The sequence below is a fragment of the Pygocentrus nattereri genome, chromosome 27, assembly GCF_015220715.1.
Source record: "Pygocentrus nattereri isolate fPygNat1 chromosome 27, fPygNat1.pri, whole genome shotgun sequence".
Lineage (NCBI taxonomy): Eukaryota > Metazoa > Chordata > Actinopteri > Characiformes > Serrasalmidae > Pygocentrus > Pygocentrus nattereri.
This window is the reverse complement of record NC_051237.1, coordinates 28,604,162-28,610,563: the sequence shown is the minus strand read 5'-3', so window position 1 is coordinate 28,610,563 and position 6,402 is coordinate 28,604,162. Positions and strand designations below refer to the sequence as shown.

At 39.2% G+C, this 6,402-nt stretch overlaps 1 long non-coding RNA gene across 1 annotated transcript; it reads left to right on the top strand.

Moving 5' to 3' along the window:
- Positions 1-554: 554 nt before the first annotated feature.
- LOC108411159 lies at positions 555-5,221 on the top strand. Its single transcript, XR_001856544.2, has 3 exons — positions 555-608; positions 2,448-2,592; positions 4,658-5,221. It is a non-coding gene; the product is annotated as an uncharacterized LOC108411159 (long non-coding RNA).
- The last annotated feature ends 1,181 nt before the right edge of the window (positions 5,222-6,402 follow it).

The following is a 6,402-nucleotide window of genomic DNA, read 5'->3' as shown; positions in this document are numbered from 1 at the left end:
GACAGGGTAGCAAAACAACCCTCCTCTTAAAGGCGCCCACCCCACAGGAAGGTGGAAGCCAATCAGATTTCTAGGGTGGGGGCACTGACACCTCCGTCCACCCCTTTACAACCCTGCATGCCTAAGATACCTGATCTTGGCAGTAAAGGCCTTCTGGAGCATTTGAGTATTAGAGCCTGGTTTGTTGGATATGAACCCTCCATCATTTCCACATGAGTACAACATATAACATCCACACAGCTACTGCCAAGTGTCAAAGTCAAATGAAAAGCAGTAACAGGCTCGATATTATCCATCCATCCCTTTTCTAAGCCACTTCTCCGTCAGGGTCGCGGGAGGGTCGGTATTATGTTTTATTAATTTGCAGAAATTTGATTCAAGTAAATTCAGTGCAACACTTTCACCCACACAGTGTTTGCCTGCTGTTCTGTGGAATTGCAGCAGTTTTTTTTTCTTGTGTGGTGTTGACTTTTTCACACTCCTACAGTTCCACAGTGCAGGGATTCCTCAGATGAACAGAGCTGGGCTGTGCAGTCATGTGACAAGAGCTGCTTCGTCTGACTGGAAGCTCCACTTTAAGTGAAACTGCAGATGGAAGCAGGTTACAGGTACGGAATTCCTAAAACCAGACACACCAGATAAAAGTGGCTGCTGCATGCCATTAAGCCTACATAGCAGTGTTTAATGGATTCAACCCTATTTCTGCTTTTAGTGCCTATTTCTGCTCACCATTGTTATAAGATTTCTCAAAGCTGTTGTTGCGTTTATTTTAATAGGTAAATGTGATCTGACAAAATGAGAATTCTTGTTGTTTTGTTTGTGTCACAAAACACTTTGTTGAACAAGAAAACACATGGAAAGGAAAATCATACATCAGTTGTGCTTTATTGTTACTCTGATGAAACAAATCAATTATTAACTGATCCAAACTGCGCTCTGAATCTAACATGGTGCATCCATCAATAAAGGCAGCATGGAGCTTCTTTTATACAGTGATAGGAAACAAAGCCCTACATGCTGATCTATTTTACTGACCGATGTGGGCGTTGTTTGAATGTGGGCATCCCACTTCTCTGAGGTCATACCTTCATCAGTTAATGCATTTCCGGTACTGCAGGTGTAAATTAAAAGTGAAACCAAATGTGAGAAAATCCATCTTTTAACAATATACAAACAATATATTGAATTGTTTGGAGAAAATAGTGTTGATTTTTCTCGATACATCCCTATGGATTGTCACAGGAAGATATTTAATATGTAAACAAGGTGCTGGATCCAATTCAAACTTAATCTGACCAATTAAGCCCTGGTGTATTGAGTTTACTCAAAAGCGTGAATTGGTTAAACAAAAATACAATGTTTTACATCAATGCAATAATTGCTACATTTTGTCTATGTAATATATTTAATTGGTGTAATCAATGTACACATTTGAATTAACAAAATTAACCAAGCTAACAGTGGTGTACACATTTTATGGCAAGTCTAACTTGAGCACATTTGAAGCTTGTAACATATTTTACTTTGCATTTTGAAGTTTTACACTAACTCTCACAATAAACATACAAAAACCTGGCTGAATATCATAGTACTTTTGAAAAATAGGCTAATGATTGGCCAATGATGATCTCGGAAATAATCTCGTCCTCTTTTTTTGATGACAAGATTTCTCAATGCTGTTCTTATATTTATTTAATATGTAAGAAATGTGATCTAAAAAGCTAAAAAGTCAGGTTTTATCATTTCTCTGAGAAAACAAATTGATAATAAGCTCTTACTGTGCTCTGAAAGAGTTTGCATGCTTACTTGTAAAAAACACAGTACATCCAACAATAAAGGAAGCCTTGTGCATCTTTTACACTGTGATAGGAAACATGATAGCTCACAACAAGCTTTGCTTCAACACACTGCTATGTGCACTACAGACCAGCTTTAAGACCAGCTTTTTTTTAAAGATATTGTTGGGTGTGAACTTAACAAATACAAATATTAATGCTATGTTAAGATTAATACCACATTTAATAAGAGAAATAAAGAGATACATAGAGAATGAGATTTCCATTATATTCATTATGCCCAAAATTACAAATGGATATACAGCAATTTGGAGCAAAACTCTTTGTTGTTGTCTTTGTTGTTGGTATATACACCACCACGATTGCCATGGTACTCTACAAAACACTACAACTACACCTCAGCGTCAGCTCTCGGCGTATAAGCTGACGTAAATCCAGAGTGTTGACTGTGTTGTTGCTGCGTCAGTTTTTCTTGCCCACAGATACTGCATTGTTGTTTAAACCCTATAGTATGTATGATATGGGTTGAGAGCTCTCTGGCTTATAGAGTCACAGGGTAATCTGGTTCATGCACATAATTACCAGGTCATGTTCACACCCTCAGAGAAGATGACAAGAGTTTAAAATACCATTCTGTCTTTTTACTGCTAGCATTCCACCATGCAAATGACAGTGAAACACTGAGGGTAGAAGAAGGCTTGACGTAATGTCCTCCAGCTTTCACCTCACGCCCTGTGCAGCTGTTTCTGATAGCAGCGGTGAAGAAGTGGAAAGAGGAACATGAGGAGGTCTCGAGGTACAGCTGACAGTACAAACACAACCTTCTCATAATATCATATTATATACAGTAAAAGCTTTTGCACCATCTCTCACAGTGGTGTGAAAACATTTCTCAAAATATCCTAAAAATGTCTGTTATTCTAGTGATATACTAAACTAAACTAACAAAGATTCATGTGATTTTTTTAGCTGTTCTAGACATTTAAGACTTGTAAAAGTAATTCCATATGCTTTATTTGGTGCTTGTCACAGACATAAGCTAAATAGTCCTGATATAGAGCTGCTAACAGCTCAGACTACAGCTCATATTCACAGTCGGTGATTTCTCTAGAACTTCCAACAGGCCGAGAGTGAAACATTTTCTCACAAAACTGGTCCCACTGTAATCTAGCATGATTGATTAATTTATCTGTCACTATCCTATTGAGTTAGTAGTCTATCTAATTCATAAGGCCTTTAGTTCAGCTCCTGAAGTCCTAAGCAATGGGAGATCTCACATGGCTGTATCTACCCATATACCATGGAGAAAATCATGATTGGTTCATTTTCCATTGGCTGTTTCAATATTTAGTGCACTGTTTATTTGCCAAAAGTTTCATGCATGCCACATTTTATGTTTTAACTTTTTCAAATTAAATTTAGCATATAAAACTCTTTGTTGTTGTTGAGAATATTATGCGTATGTTCACAAAACAACTAAACATGGAATTTGACTGAGGTCCCCAAACATTTGTTAAAGAAAATGTCACAATTCAGGAGATGTCCACACAGAAATTAAGAAATTAAACAAATAAACCTATTTTTTTCTGGCCATTAAGTGTGTTTTTACCATTAAAATAATACATGGGAATTCAAAAAGATTCATCCAAAATAATTGATTTCTCTTGTAAATCATCACAGATCAGTGCAGTGAGCTGTAAACGGTTTAAATGAGCATAAAGTTTATTATGTAGTTCTACAAGGTCTCAGTCTGAACCTCCTCCAGCTGGACGGACGACATCAACACCACGGTCAAACTCATCCCAGACTGGACTGAGCGTGTCGGGCGTCGCTGCTCTCACGGCTCTTTCAGTGGGATTTCGGAGATCATCCAGTGCTGTGGAACCAGCGCCGAACGCTCTGAGCTGCTGGAGCTTCACTGCTGATGAAAATCCCGCTGCTCAGTTCTGACGGACCCACTCTTATTGACGTGGAGAACGCAGAACGTTCTGCTCAGGGGTCTCAGCTCCTCTCAGACTGAAGGAGCCGGTCAGAAACTCTATGACCCCCTCTTACAGTTGGAGTGTGATTGGTTCCTCGGCGCCTCACGGCTGTAAAAATATGGTGTTTTGAAATCGGATCAATCTTTTTGAATCACCCTGTATAACATGAGCATAAAAAAAGAAAGACATTTACTATAAAATAATTCAATAAAACTATGAAAATGTAGGTTAGAAGAACAAAGGTTTTGGTTTCTGACTCCCTGCTGCACTCCAGCCATCACTGGATCTTTTCAGTTCCATCAGCACCACCTGATTTAACTTAATGAAGGACTGATTAGCTAAGCTGGGTACTGGATGGTGACCATAAATACTGGACATTGAGAAGACATTTGGAAATTGTGATGATAACACAGAACAATCATCATTTTAATCTGCTTGGTCCAGCTAGGGTCATGGTAAGAGCCAAAAGGTCAACATCATCTGCAAAAAGCCAAGATATCACCTTCTGACCTCCATACCTAATGCCTTCCTCACCTCAGCTATGCCTTGACACCCTATCCATGAATATCCCAAACAGGAGTGGAGGCAAGGCTTAGCCTTGACGGGTCCACATCACACAAGCTTGATTTAATGCTGAGTACTCAGGCATCGCTCTCACTCTGGGCTCACAGAGACCTCATGGCCCAGACTAGTGCCCCATACTCCCAGAGGACCTCCCACAGAAAATCTTAGGTTACATGATCATAAACCAAGTCCATAAACAAATGCAAACTGGGCTGGCAAACTCCCACGTCCCTCAAACAGTCTGCACCACGGAGAAAAACCGGTCTGTTGGTCCACAGTCAGGATGGTAATCATATTGTTCCTCTTCATTTTTAGGTTCGAACATTGGTCAGAGTGCCCTTTCCAGTACCTTGGCCTTTACTTTCCCAGGCAGGATGAGCAGTGTGGTACCCTGGCAATTGGAACACACTCTCCACTCCCCTTCTTTAAAAAATAGGGACAGTCACCCTGATCTGCCAGTCCAAGGGTACTGTTCCTGAGGTCCATCCGACATTGCAAAGACGTGTCAGCCATGACAGCCCTGCAACATCCAGAGCCTTAAGCATTTCTGAGCAAATCTCATCCACTCTTGGTACCTCGCCACCGAGGATCTTGCCAACTACCTCAGTGATCTCTGCCAGGGAAATGATGAAGCCCCCGTGATGGAGGAATTCCTCTTGGGTTTATGATTTCCTCAAAATTCTCCTTTCACTGACGGACAATATCCTCATTCAAAACCAGAGTTTCTCCACCTTTGCTGAGCGCAACCTGACTGTAGCCACTCTAAGTGCTCCTGAATTACCAGTTGGTTGTCCAGAACCTGAGCTAACCAAACGTCTTCAGCTTCTGACATAATTTGAAAATGCCTGTGATCCTTTATATTGTGGGTAAATTTCACGATGAATGGACTAAAAGAACTGACCCAAAATGGCCTGGAATAAATTTTGGTTCCATTGACTAAAAGTAAAGTAGGTTTTTTCCTTCCCCTGTAAAGTTGCCATTTTGGAAAGTTACCGTTTTGTTCAGACAAGTTGTATAAACAGCATCTCACAGAAGTGCTGCTATACGAGCTGCACACTGACTACTTTAATATCCAAGCTTCAGTTCTATAGTTTTGTCCCATGAAAAGATATAAAGATATAATAAAATATTCAGCATACTGAATACTGATACTGTATATATATATATATATATATATATATATATATATATATATATATATATATATATATATATATATATACATTGTGAGATATATATATATGTAGATATATTGCACAGCTCTTCTGATTCAGCATTCCTCTGTCCTATGGAGTTGCAGAAAGCTGATCTGGTCTGAACCTCTACAGCTGCACCCACTTAGAGTGTCACATGACTGAGGAGAAAATGCATGAGAAGTGTCCAGTGTCCGACAAAGTGGTCCTACAGGGCCAGTTACTGAGATAACTCCTTCTCATTCAGCAGCAACTAACAGTCTGACCTCCATCACACCTCTGCTTTTAGCCTGGCTTTGATGAGCCTGCTTTATATTTAAAGGCATATAGATAAACACTATCTCTCTGTGCTTACTGTAACTCTTACTGAAGCTGTGAGGAAGATCGGCGAGGAGTTATTTCTGTCCTGACTGGTCAGTGAGGCTAAACTGGAAGGTAAGAGGCCAGCAAGAATGAGAGTGCTTTATTAGCCAAGCACATTTTCACATAAAAGTGCATCTTTCTGGACCGTTCTCACACATATACAATACAAATGCAGTGAAATATTAAAATAATCATTTTATTTATTTATCATTTTAATAATCTCAGTGCTTCAGCCAGAGAGAATTTGTATTATTATTATTATTATTTGTAAATATTTGATATATATATATTTTTTTCTTTTTTTCTGGTGATTAGAACTGACCCTGTTAGAAATACAGCTAAACATGGCTTCTCACAACTATGTCACTACAAAACATGTTGACTGTTGACACAAGCATTACCATTCTTAAATGTTCATATATGCCCCCTGCTTTTCCCTAAATAACAACACATGTTTTGTGAATTCTGTTTATTACAATGTGCCATGGCCTCAGTCCTCTCTTA